Genomic DNA, 14,677 nt, shown 5'->3' with positions numbered 1-14,677 from the left:
ATTGATTATATTTTGTAACTAACTTGGGTTATTTGTATACAGGATCAGCAATCTCACATGTAAATAAACCAATACTTTTAATCTTTCAGTTTTACACCATTCATTTCATGACCTCCCATAGGAGGTACAGCAAGCTTTTGTATGTCAGTGCTGTAAATATTTCAGATCTACACAGGGGCAGAGAAAGGCATGGTTTATTTGTGTATAAAATAACCAGCATTTTTTGGCACACACATAATAAAATGGGATGAAAAAAGACTCAGAGCACAATTTTTGAATGGCTCCATTTACCCCCAACCCTCATGTCTGTTTTGATATTCTGGACTGTTAAATAATATAGCAGTTTCTTTAATCTACTCAGCTCTCTGGTGGTAGGATCTCTATGCTTTCCTCCCCAGGTCTGCTCAGCTGCTAGTTTTATATTTTGAAGAATGCAAAATGAGACATGGGAACACCCAAATGTGGATGAGAACATCCACTACTTCAATGCAGGTGGTAGGGGGCATGTTACCAGCAGAAACTTCAAGAGACACAAGAAGTAAGAAGCCGGCTTATTCCACCTGACACACACTTCAATACCAGTAAGGTGGTTGACCTGTTTGTCAGGGAACCAGTGGTAATGCATCTAACACTCAGGTGCATGTGCCAGTACATAGATGGACTAGTAACCAGCATGCACTGACACATCTGTGCCTTTGTGGCATGCGCCTGGGCATTGTTGCATGCCAGGCCCCAGAATGGCAACAAGCTGAATATTTAAACAAGTTTCTAACATGTGCTGGTTGCTGAATGTTCTTCAGCTCTCTGTGATCCTTGTTCCTGTGCTTCCTGGTTAACCCATTGCCTCAATCCCTGTTACCAGCTTGGTCTGCTCCTGGATTTCCCTCAGACTCTTTGCTGATCATGATCCTGGGCTTGGTGCTTGACCTTGCTCCTGCTTGATCTCCTGTATTTGATCAAGCTTGTCTCTAGACACTGCTTCTTTCACCTCTGCTCATCCCTGTATGACCTTGGCCTGGCTCTTGACTTTGTCCTTTTCTCAAGTCGTCTGACCGCGTCTGCCTTGGTTTCAGCTTCCAGACTATGTCTTTCTGCCTGCTCCTTGCAAACCTGGTTTGCAAATCTGCATTTCAAACCCCGTCTGGCATTCGCACACAAGTGCACATACTGTCTACCACTGCTGATCATAAAGTGTTCCCTTTCTCATGTCGCCTGACTATGTATGACCTCGGCTCCAGCTTTCAGACGATGTCTTTCTGCCTGCTCCTTCAGAACCTGGTTACCAGATCTGCCTTCCGGGTCCTGGCTGGCATTCCCACTGTCACAATCCTGATCCGAGGCCAATATGCTGAGAGAGCTCCCTTTGCAGCTAAGTGTGGCACACCCCTGAAGGTGGTACAGGAAGTAGCACAGGTTGCCAGAAAGGGTACTGGAGAGCAGAACCGGTGGACGCCTGGAGGGTGCTGGCAAGGGCAGGACACACAGCAAGGCAGATGTCTCTTGAGAGCTGCAGAGAAACTTGGCAACCTTGTGCACAATTGGAGGCAGAAAAGTTGCGGGTTGTGTCCAGGCTGGGGGTCAAACATGGGTAGTAAGTCCAAGGATAAGGCAGGAGGAAATAGCAAGTCCATAATGTAAGCCGGGGTCATACACAGGAAGACTGACAGGTAATGAAGAGGAGTCCTTGGGGCAAGCCGGGGTCACAAACGGGTGATCAACAGGAGCAAGGTTGGTGAAGCAAGCATATGGTCAACATCAGGAGGAGGAAGTCAAACAAAGTCAGGAGCAAGCCGGGTCACAACAGGGAAATCCAAAGGAAGAATACAGGAGCTCAGGAACATGGGAAAACTGACGACAATCCAGCAATTAAATGGATTCTACAGCAGTCTTTTATAGGCCAGCAAGTGGCCGCATCTGTCACACATTGTGCGTGCCATTGCGTACGGTTTGCCAATTTGCGCAGTTGCGTACGTGCGTTCGCGCGTGCAGGGATGCGCCAGATGCGCCCATTAGTACTACTGGCCACATTGCCAGTTCTCCTATGCACATTTCCTTGACACCCACACAGTTAGTTAGTTTACCACTACTGATTATGAAGTATTCCCTTATCTGCATCAACCACTATCCTTGCAGACCATCTCTACTGATCATCACCTGCCTTGTATTTAAATCAATGAATGCAAGTCTTTCTGTGATTGGCTGAGGTTGGAATTGTGATTTCATTGGCCTGCCTCTCATTTAAAATATGCAAATCATTCTCCTGTGTTCAGAATGCATCAGGCCTGCCATTCAGTGTGGGACTCAAAAAGCAAATGAAGATCACTTCCATGGCCACTAGTCAGGTATGGTATATACTGCCTGGACCAATGTAACTATGTATTAAACATCCAAACCTGGAATTCATCTTTAGCAAAAGTGGCAAAGTGTAGAAATGACTATATTAACCACATGTGTATGGCAGCTGGATACGTGAGAGCCCCATAAATGCTAATATTTTTTTTTTCCTTTCACAGAAAAGCTATACAGGAGATATGTGTCCAGTTTAGTTGTACATGCTAATTAGCAGGGTTCCACTTTAAACAAGTTTATGTATATGTTATGTAAATGTTTTTCTAAGTAGAATTTCAGAAGAAAGTACAAAAAAAATGACATTTTACTCAAGTTCAAGGCAGAATATGTTGAAAATTAAACTTGGCATGGTGTCAAAGTCATTGGTTAAAGTAGTTTATCTTGAGTGTTCAGCAGTTTGGTCTTTAACCATCTGGGTGGGAGGGGGTGGTGTTTGTAATAGATCATACTCACTGATGCATTTAATAAACTCGTCTGGATTTAATTTGTTAAATTGTTGAAATTAACTAGCAAATCCAAGCATGTCGTTGTGACAGAGTATAGCATAGTATATGCTTTATATAAATTCATTTTTTTTAAAGCTTAACTCCGGGCATGTTTAAAAAAAAAAATGTTGAATCCAGTATAGTGTTTATTTAAAAAATGATTTATTGTATGTTTACATAGATTTAGTGTAAATACCCAAGCCTAATGTTAGCCTCTTGCAATCCCCTGCACAGCAGCATTTAAAAAGCAAGTGAGGGAGTAACAGCACTCTGAGCAATTAGGCTTTGCTGCATAGCTCAGTGTTGTCTGCCAACATGCTGACAGTAGGAAAGTGCACAGTGTTTTATTTGCATGCTTCATTGTCTAGCTGTAGGCTTTGGTGGGTCCTGGATCTTGATGTCCTGTTTAACTGCAGTGTAGGTCCTTGGCCTGGCTTTGCTATTTAAAACTGTTCATACACGACTAAATGTTCGAACATTCAGGCAAACATTTGTATGAAAATTATCAATACATTTAATGATTTCATGAATGTCGTTTGAAAAAACTTAAAAACGTCATTTGTTTTAAACATTCGATTTTGGAATGAATAGATTTTCTTCAAACAAAAATCACATACACTGTTAGAAGTTCTTTTGTTCAAGAACAAATTTCCATCCCGCTCCTTTGAAATTTGTCATCACTGCAGTTGCAAATGAACAATGATTTCACCCCACTAACAAATAGAGAATTGAATCAGTGTGACGGTAATCACCGTCACTGGGAATGAAAGACAGACACTATATGGGGGTTTGTCATTGTAAAGTGCCTGTATCCCATTGTTCTATTGTTTCTGCTTTGGGATCAACCTATTATGGGATATATATGTGTATGTGAATTTGCTGCTAGAGGGGAGGGGGGATTTCTCCAGCAGCCCTTCCTAAAGACTGTCTACTGTTGAAAAGTTGAATATACCTGTGTGTCATGTTATGGAATGTAGTTTACCCCGCCCTGGGTCATTATGCAAAGAGGGGGGGATTGTCCCCTGAGTGTATATCTTTTTGTGCCTGTGTTTGAATAAACAGTCTAATGCTTCTTACCACCCTACACTGATGTCTCGACAAGTGACTGGGTGGGCCAGGGGATCTTGGATCGTGATGGTACAAGGCAAGGGAAGCTTATACGGCGGACATATTCTTCTTGAGTACGGGGTCCGTTACAATGAGCATTCATAAAATTAAAGATTTGGAATGAAAGCTTTACAAGTGTGCATGGATCACAAACCTGTCTGGGCTGAATTTTTGATTTTCTGACAGGTAAAAATGTTCAAATATTCAGTCTATAAGTATTTTCACTGAGGATGATAATAAGGGTGTGAATTTCCCAAGTTTGTTGAAAGGAGTAATTCAATAGAAAGCACAAATTTGGATCTTGGCAATCTTTTCATTATATCTATCAGTTATTTCCATTGGTGAAATCTCTTCAGTGACATTTTCTAGCCTATACACAGACTGTAGACATTATATTATTTAGCATTATGGAGAATGCAACAGGAGGACCCCAAATTTGGTGTGACAAGAGACCTTACCAAGAGAGTACCCAAAGGTGAGAGTACCCAAAGGTGAGGGGGTATAAAACTTTTGGATGGACCAACCTGTTTATTAAGTAAAAGTTGGAGTGGAAGTAAACGCTCCTATCGTTTTTAGCCAAGGAAGCTGCCATCTTAGCCTCTGTTTAATCTACAACTGCCATGATGCCGCACATGTGATCAGTTATGACACCAGCCATTGGATGGTTTGACAGTTTGGTCGAGAGCACAAACAATGGGAGTGTTACATTTCTGGCACGTGTCGGAAACTGTTAAATGGATGGGTTTACTTCCGCTTTAAGAAAGTATTTGCAATGGAAAAATGTTTACCAGAAGAAACTCAAACTGTTTTAAAGTTGCTCGGTTCCAGGCACATGGCCTACTTATAATATGTTTTCTATACAGTGCACACTATAGATGGTTGTGGTCATTTTACACCATCTCACTATAGCTGGATCTAATAGTTAATTTATCTTTGATGGACCTAGGCTTTTTTAAGGGATGAAATCTTTTTGAGCAGCCACCTAATGAATTGTTTTATGGTGATTAAATTGTATTTTTATGAATATTGTTTTTTAATGATGTTACTATTAAACTGTGTTTTCAATTATGTTTATGTGTGTAATAACTCTGTGTTTATTGTCAGATGATTTAAATGCTTTTATTGTTAAATTTTTATTTCACCTTTCACACAGGCTGAATGTACATCACACTGCATAAAAGTTCCTAGGCACCCCAAACTTCTTACTGTCACCTACTACAACCCTAAGGACATGTTTCAAGTTTATCTGTACCAGAGTGAAATAGAAACAGGGTCAGGTTCTGCATATCATTACCAAAGGGATTGCAGCAGTCTCCAGTATGAAAAACTGCCATTGACCCTTTTCAGGTTGGACCTGACTAACAGGATGTGAACTGTATGCTAGGAACCTGACACTAATCTTTTCACTGCATAAACATGTAGGCAGGAACAGTCTATTTTCTGCACTGCAGGTGGCGCTCAACTGCAGCAGCAGTGCAGAGGGGGAGGGGAAGTCAGGAGGAACATGAGTCCTCCATGGTTTCCTGGGTCACTGGGGCAGCGATCCGGCTGTATGCTGACAGCCCATATGACTGTGGTTGTCATCTTGGGTCAGGCAGAGTCTACTTCAGACTCTGGCTCTTGGGTTTGGTGCGCAATTAGCATGTGGATAGTTTAGAGACAGGTCCCCCAGCTGTCAGGGACAGTATTAGTGGCAGGGAAAGGTTCCAGAAAAGTAGGAAAAGCTTAGAGATCTGCCACTCTATTGGGAAAGCTCCCCGCTTGGGCTTGGGCTGGCCAGGCTGGATTTTGCCCCTCAAGACAGACATCAGTTTGGCTGAGACCTGCTCCACTACACGCTGCTGTCATCCGTGAGTGTTCCCAGTTGGGCTTCTTTCCGCCAGGAGTACTGTGAACTGCTTATTTTGACTTCAATAAAAGTTCTTGCTTATTGCCATTGTACCCACCCACAAGCAGCTCCAGCTCTCTGGCGCAGACACAGCAGAGAAAACGGAGCAGATCACTACTAATTAAAAAGAGGTCTTGTGTCCTCTTCGGTAATTAGAAGCAAGATCTTCTTCATTCTTTGAGTAAATGCCATTCAAGGAATGAGCCAAACTCTACCCTTGCAGTGCCCCCCATGCACACTGCAAGGGTTAAATGCTTGTTTAGTTTAGGGGTGCATAGATAAGATGTAAAATTGACCGCATTCTTGAATCCAGCAGACTCCAGGGCTGTTCTCATGCTCTAGGCGATGGGCAGGCTTGGGCGATCCCTTGGTGTCATCACATGCTATAAACCCTGCCTTTTATGTGACATGGCAAGCATGTGATCATGGACCAAAGCTGCTTAAAGAAGATGCTGTATATGTAGCAGGACAGTTGGCAGTAATTCACATAGCATATTAACTGCTTTGCAATTATGTGATAATTGTGCTGGATACATATACTTTTTCATCCATTCATTCATTTAACAGAGTAATGTTTAATTTCTATAATGTTTCTAAATGTAGTATTAATGCTCTTAATACTCATACATATTGGATCATAGGCATTTTTTAAAATAATAAACATGTTATACTTACCTGCTCTGTGCAATGGTTTTGCAAAGAGCAACCCAGATGCTCCTCTTGTGGGGTCCCCTACCGGCGCTCCTGGCTTCTCCTGCCTTTGAGTGCCTTTGCTGGGGGGGGGGGGGGGGGGGTACTCATTAAGGCCCGATCTTGGGCCACAGTGTGTGCATCTATTGAAACACACAGTGCTGCTTGTCCCTGCCCCCCTCTCCCTCTCCAATGGATTTCATTGACAGCAGCAGGAGCCAATGGCTACCACTGCTCTCACTGAGTCCAGTGAGGAGGGAGAGAGAAAGCAGTGCCACTGTTTTCATGCATAACCGATATCAGGCTCAGGTAGGTATTTAAGGGTGGCAGGGGTGGAGCTGCACCTAAAAGATTTTTTACCTTAATGAAGAGAATGCATTAAGGTAAAATGTCTTTACAGCCACTTTAAGTAATCACTATTAACCAGTGGCAGCCGGCTCGTTAGGGGCGCAGGGGCGCCGCCCCCCCATCCATGCGCCCGGCCCCCTAATCTGCATGCAGGGGCGCCGGACGCATGGAGTTCAATGGGGATTTTCTTTTTTTTATCACCTGATTAGGGTCAGAGGCTCTAATAGGGCGATGCAAAGGGTGGACCCGGGGCGCAGAGCAGTGCGTCCTGAGCCCACCCATTGTGTGACAATAGCGAATGAAAATTCACTATTGTCACACCGATCATCCTCCTGGCCAATCAGGAAGCGCGTCTGATACGCCCTTCCTGATTGGCCGCAAGGCAAACCCCCTGCCATTGGCCGAGGAGGAGGCGGGACCGGAAGGACTGGTGGAGACGCGCTGGGACCGAGCAGAAGAAGCCGTTCGGGGGACTGAGGAGGAGCCGATTGCCGCCGCTGCTGCTCCAGGTAAGTAAGGGGGCACGCACGCTGATCTCTGCATTGGGGACATGTATACTGGTCACTGCATTGGGGGCATGTATACTGGTCACTGCATTGGAGGCATGCACGCTGATCTCTGCATTGGGGACATGTATACTGGTCACTGCATTGGAGGCACGCACGCTGATCTCTGCATTGGGGACATGTATACTGGTCACTGCATTGGGGGCATGTATACTGGTCACTGCATTGTCGACATGTATACTGGTCACTGCATTGGAGGCACGCACGCTGATCTCTGCATTGGGGACATGTATACTGATCACTGCATTGGAGGCATGCATGCTGATCTCTGCATTCGGGACGTGTATACTGGTCACTGCATTGGAGGCACGCACGCTGATCTCTGCATTGGGGACATGTATACTGGTCACTGCATTGGATGCACACACGCTGATCTCTGCATTGGGGACATGTATACTGGTCACTGCATTTGAGGCACGCACGCTGATCTCTGCATTGGGGACATGTATGCTGGTCACTGCCTTGGAGGCACGCACGCTGATCTCTGCATTGGGGACATGTATACTGGTCACTGCATTGGGGGTATGTATACCGGTCACTGCATTGGGGGCATGTATACTGGTCACTACATTGGGGGCATGTACGCTGGTCACTGCATTGGGGGTATGTATACCGGTCACTGCATTGGGGGCATGTATACTGGTCACTGCATTGGGGGCATGTACGCTGATCTCTGCATTGAAGGGGGCATGTATGCTGGTCTCTGCATTGGGGGCATTTACGCTGATCTCTGCATTGAAGGGTGCATGTACGCTGGTCACTGCATTGAAGGGGGCATGTACGCTGGTCACTGCATTGAAGGAGGCATGCCCACTGGTCACTGCATTGAAAGGGGGCACGCTGGTCACTGTGCATTGAAAGGGGGCACGCTAGTCACTGTGCATTAATAGGGGGCACGCTGGTCACTGTGCATTGAAAGGGGGCACGCTGGTCTCTCTGCATTGAAAGGGGGCACGCTGGTCTCTCTGATTGAAAGGGGGCACGCTGGTCTCTCTGCATTGAAAGGGGGCACACTATACGTTAATTACTGAAGGCCCCTTTCACACTTTTGCGACCTCAAAGTCACGCAATTTTTTACAGCGTTTTTTGCCTCAAAGCAACGCCTATTACATTAACTCATACTTGGCAGGAAAGTACTTTAGGCCCCTTTCACAAGATCGGACCGATCAGGTTGGCCTGTCCGCTTTTCCAGGTGGACCTGATCGGGTCACCGATTCTCCTCTATTGGAAGGCGGATGTCAGCGGACATGTGTCTGCAGACACCCACCTGACATCCAATCCAACAAGATTCTCTGAAAACAGAAGAATGACGATATGTTCGCCATCTGTCCAGCGGATCAGATCGGATGGGATCGGATAAAAATGGAGAGGCTGTCCATTTTTATCCAATCTCCTCATAGAGGAGAGCGGGACTCTGACAGGTCCATCTCTGTGAATGGAGACTGACAATGTCACCTGCCTGCTCAGTAGGGATCAAGGGAATGATCCCCGCTTAGCAAGCGGAGTGCGTCCAAACAGATCCTCCCAATTTGAAAGGGGCCTTATCAATGATATCAATGATATCAATGTTGTGTTTCCAGGCTTATAGTATTTTGTTTAACAACAAAAAAGGGCCCTTAGTTTATTGGCCTGATAGCCTTGCTGATGGATCAGGGATAATGCTTGTAGTGCTTGCAACCATGAGACTCCCTGACTGAAGATGATCATGTACGTTTGAAGCCAGTGTCACTATTTTCTCTTTGTAAAGACTGGCATTAGTTAAAGTAAAACTATGGCATCCCATTATAGAATATGTGCTGCAACACCTAATTGCAAATTCATATGCACTGACACTTTTCTCTCAGTTCCCCTGCAAAGTCCCACAAATACATGGTGATCCTGTCAATGAATCTACCTAACACAGTATATTGTGATAGTGGCAACCATTCTTGGACTACAGTGGAATATAAAATGTTGCAGGGGGTGCAGCCTAGCCCTAGCCCTGGATTGACAGCACTGCCTCCGTTTAAAGGATAAGTTCACCTTTAAAAAAAAAATTATAAATGCACATTTTTTGCAATATGTATATTATTTTTCTTTCTCAGGAGCCGGTAAAGCATTGCACCCTCGATCAGCAGATCATGGGTGTAATGTCACGCTCATGCAGACTGTCTCTGTAGCCATCTGCCTGTACCGGGCACGCAGTTACACGATGACAGAGAGCTTAATGAACTACCTAGAGCGCTCAACTGTGCCCTAGTCGTTCATTAGGAACTACAAACCAACAGCCGCAAAGGCTGTCCGAACAAGTAGTTCATTAATTCACAGGGATCTGTGAATCAATGATGTGGCTATGTGGGTGGAGCCCCGCATGAGCGCGCTCTCTTTGAATTGTGATATACACATGTACAATGTGTGTTCTGTTGGTAATACAATACATCAGCCATAATCCGTTTTTAATGATATTGTTTAATAACATTTATACTTGAGATTTTATAAATATTATCTTGTTATTTCATACTACTATGTATTGAAATTACTCCGTGGGCCTTTAAAGTCCTGTTAGGGTTTTTTTTTCTCTTTCTTTCTATTTCATGTGGGATGATGGCCTCATTTATTTTTTGACTACACCCCCCTTTCTTCTATATTAAGTTTAAAGCAGGTATATCAAAATACACATTTGACTGAACACAATAAAATAAAATGCTAACAAACTCAAGATCCACTCATAAAAGATGGTTTGTATTTTTGTAAAGATTTTCTACAGCAATTATTAAAACAAAAGTTATTTACATTCATCACTTCCATTACAACTCCTTTTATTGGTCCCTTATTGAGGGGATCATTCCTCTACACCCCAGTGGCCAACTACATCCAGTACTACTGGTGTAAAGCACAGCAAAAAAAACCCCACAAATTGTGCCACAACAAGCATGCCAGAAACTTCCGAGTGAAATGTATTATAACTCAAAACGACTAAATATAATGTGCTAAATAAAAATGCAAGATACATGCCCTTTACATTTTTTTATCTAGAATATGAGAAGCAGGATTCCAACTCTGCCACTGAAAAAGGCCTTTTCTGATGTCACACACACATCCCTAATAAAGGAGCGGGTCTCTGAATTAAACCAGGCTAATTCCTTTGAAAATGTTATGTGTAATGAAACGCGTTAGGATTGTCAAGAGTGCCGAATTGTATTGAATGCTTCTTACCATCTGACCCATTGTAAGTGCATTACTTTCTTTGCTTTAATAAACCATTTAAACGGTATCACGCTATGGTATCTTTTCGATTTATCCCACATACACCTTTCTGAGTGGGGATTTCCAGATATCCATACGTGTACCATCCTTGAGTGAACTTCCTATATCCACCATTTGGAGGAGAATTCGTGGAAGCCTCTGCCATCTGTTCCAAGGAGATTATCACTTTCAGCCTGCATGACCCAATTGCTGTAAGGTACTTTGGGTCCATGCCATCTGGTGAGCGAATTATATTCTCTTTTTGGTGTGGGATTTATCACAAGTATTCACTCTTCTATGTGGGACTGGTCACCTTCCTTTTTTGTCTAATTTTGAATATTGGACTTTATTTTTGCATTTCAGTGTGTATCCCATTGTACTCACTTTAACATTTGAGCGCTGCACAATTTATGTTATATTTGGTTGCCATCATAGTCTGTTGGAGTGTCAGCGGCTATTTGTTCACTATTTTTGTTAGCGCAGTATTTTTTACCACAGCTTCAATGTATGAAGGAGCTGACTGCCTAATTTCATAATTGCTATGAGGCCATATGGACCATTTGGATTGTCTACATAGGATCTTCACAATTTAATGTGATTGCAAGCACCTTGTAAAACAACCCATTCAATGTAAAATAGAATTGGGAAGGCAAAGGCAAAACATTTTTGTATAGGAAAAACATTTTTGTATAGATATAAAAAAAAATGCGTTTCGTCATTAGACGTCATCAGTAGCGGATGACGAAACGCGTAGAGCGTCCTTCCGTCACTTCCGCTATCTGAATTTGTGAACCGCATTTCAGGTATTTGGAACGCATCGCGTTACGGAAGTAACCCGGGAGCGGACCCATGCTTCTTGTATTTGCTCTGCCTGTGTTTTCACCTCTGTTTGTGAGTATTGTTTTGGATATTTAAATAAAAGTTATTTTATACAGTACTTCACTATATGAGCCTTTCCTCCCCATACATGGTCAGGACTTCCAACTCATATCTATGATTGATATATACGACGTTTTATGAGTATTAATGGAAGGAAGGCGATGATGTATATCCCCAACTGACTAAGGATGCCCCAGAGGAGAATTTATCTCTGAGATATACCCCGCCTGTTACCCCTGTAGGGGTGCCTTGATCTGGTGAGTGCGCCATTCATTAGGGGAGCACAGGACTCACCTGCACGCGTCACCTTCAAAAGCTTCACTTATTCTTTTAGATTTTTGGGATCGGATTGTAACAATCTTTTCCACATTATGGACTCCTAATTTATACCGCACGGACTCACCTTTTTGTCACTTTCCCTTGATGTGACACTTACCACTTTTGGGATTGTTATTGTATCTCACCCAGATACAAATTCCTTTTTTTATTATTTTATTTCTATTTATGTTATATATTTACTGTATTTTGTTATACCTTATCCACATATATGGGACTTTCCATTTAGTAATCAACATATTAGGAGCCTTTTTTGCCCCCCCCCTTTTTTGGGGGGGCACACTTTACTATTTCACGTCACCTTCCTATTATTTACCTCATCACCACATTTATGTGATTTATTGCATATTCTTGCTTGGCACTTTCCTTCTTTTTGATTATTTTCCACTTTGGGGTCACTTCCACCCCTCCCCCTCCTTTTTTTTTTAGGAAACATAGAAACATAGAAACATAGAATGTGTCGGCAGATAAGAACCATTTGGCCCATCTAGTCTGCCCAATATATCTGAATCCTCTGAATAATCCCTGGCCCTATCTTATATGAAGGATAGCCTTATGCCTATCCCATGCATGCTTAAACTCCTTCACTGTATTTGCAGCTACCACTTCTGCAGGAAGGTTATTCCATGCATCCACTACTCTCTCAGTAAAGTAATACTTCCTCATATTACTTTTAAACCTTTGCCCCTCTAATTTAAAACTGTGTCCTCTTGTGGTAGTTTTTCTTCTTTTAAATATGCTCTCCTCCTTTACCGAGTTGATTCCCTTTATGTATTTAAAAGTTTCTATCATATCCCCTCTGTCTCTTCTTTCTTCCAAGCTATACATGTTAAGGTCCTTTAACCTTTCCTGGTAAGTTTTTTCCTGCAATCCATGTACTAGTTTAGTAGCTCTTCTCTGAACTCTCTCTAGAGTATCTATATCTTTCTGGAGATATGGCCTCCAGTACTGCGCACAATACTCCAAGTGAGGTCTCACCAGTGTTCTGTACAGCGGCATAAGCACTTCTCTCTTTCTACTGCTTATACCTCTCCCTATACATCCAAGCATTCTGCTGGCATTTCGTGCTGCTCTATTACATTGTCTTCCCACCTTTAAGGAGCACTGTCACTTTATTTGGAATTGCACCTTAGCACTGTTTCACTTTATTTTGTCATTATTCTGAGGGATATATGTAAATAATATTTATATTTACTCATGTGTATATTTCTGCTTGATTGCTACCCACTTTACTTCCTTTATTTGGAACTGCACTTTAGCACTATATCACTTTATTATGCAATTTTTCTGAGGGATATATGTACATGATATGTATACCTACCCATTTGCATTTATTTTGTTTGTTTGCCCATTACAATTTTACACTCATTGTCAGCGCCAAGTACCTTCTCCTTCATTTCCCTTATTTGGTATACTGCCTCTTTTGAGGTATATACTTTTTCTGAAGGTAGGCTGCAACCCTACACTCTTTTCTCCATAAGCGCAGATTTTTTCCATTTTCAATAGAAAGAGAACAGGATATTTTCTCATATAAGTACTGTACATGGTACAGCGGGCAGATATCAGAAATATGAAGTTTTGGGGTAACAAATGCTTTAAGGATATACTACTGTACAATCAGTTACTCATGATTATCCTCAGAAACCTCCACTTCCCATAGGACATTTTTCTCTGATCCCACCCATTCTCCTGCTTCTTCTATGATCTTTTCTATCCCTGTCCTTTCCCCTTCTTGTTTCCCCATTCTTCTCCTTTTCCTCTCTTTAATAATCTCCACCAACTCCCAGCCCACTACTGGAAATTGGCCTAACAAATATGCATGGCAGCCCCTCCTCACTCCTACCCTCCAGTTCTGGAAGTTTCTACAAACTTCCAGAACAGGGGGAAGTACCAGAGAGAGCTGCAAGATAAGTCATCCAGCCCTGAGTCATTGAACCCTGACCCAGATTCCATAGCTCTGGCTTAGCCCTGAGCTAACTAAATGTACCTACACTAGCAGAAAAACCTACACTAACTCTAGCACAAACTTGAGGGTGCTACATTGTAATGTTACTCAACACTCCAAGACCACTCCTTGCATGTACATTGATATCTTCATATGGGGCTGCTCCCCCCCCCCTGCCATCTTAAGAGCATTAAAGCCCCCGGGCAATGCAGTGTACTGGGGCCCTGCCTACACAATCACCCACGAGAAAAAAAATGCAAATCATCGATAAGGCGATATTACAGCAGTGCCAGGCTAATGACAGCTTCCAAGTTCAGCGGCTGGGTCCAGTGAAGACACACACATGGACTGGAGTCAGACTCGACTGTCCTGTGTGTGCCTGTTACGGTGGAGGCAGACAGGCTCCCCCTCCACGGCTGAGAGCAGCGCAGGGCTGATAGGCGCTTGCCACCTACTAAGTTCGGCAATCGGGATGCACACAGGAATCGGGACTATTGCTTGGCTGGGGCTGGGTCACGTGCCCATTCGGTAAGATGGCCCGGACCCCCCCAGGGGCTGCTCCCCCCCACCCCATCCGGCTGCTCCCCCCCACCCCATCCGGCTCTGCTGGCTGTATATAACTCTTGAAAATCGAATAAAACTTTTTTTTTAATACATCTGATGGAGAATCATGGCACCTCTGTGCTCAGACACTGAATTATGAGAGCCCTACATGATGTTGTAATTAAACCTTTACTGTTTTGGTCTATTTGACCATGTGAAACGCTTATCGTCATGCACCTGCTAATGGTTTTTTTTCCAGTACAGGCTTGCTTTATGCAGTCTAGAGGACAGTCATTATAAAAGACAAGGCTACGTG

The sequence above is a fragment of the Pelophylax lessonae genome (assembly GCF_965119305.1).
Source record: "Pelophylax lessonae genome assembly, chromosome: 1".
Taxonomy (NCBI): Eukaryota; Metazoa; Chordata; class Amphibia; order Anura; family Ranidae; genus Pelophylax; species Pelophylax lessonae.
The sequence above is the reverse complement of the archived record's forward strand: the minus strand, read 5'-3'. Positions refer to the sequence as shown.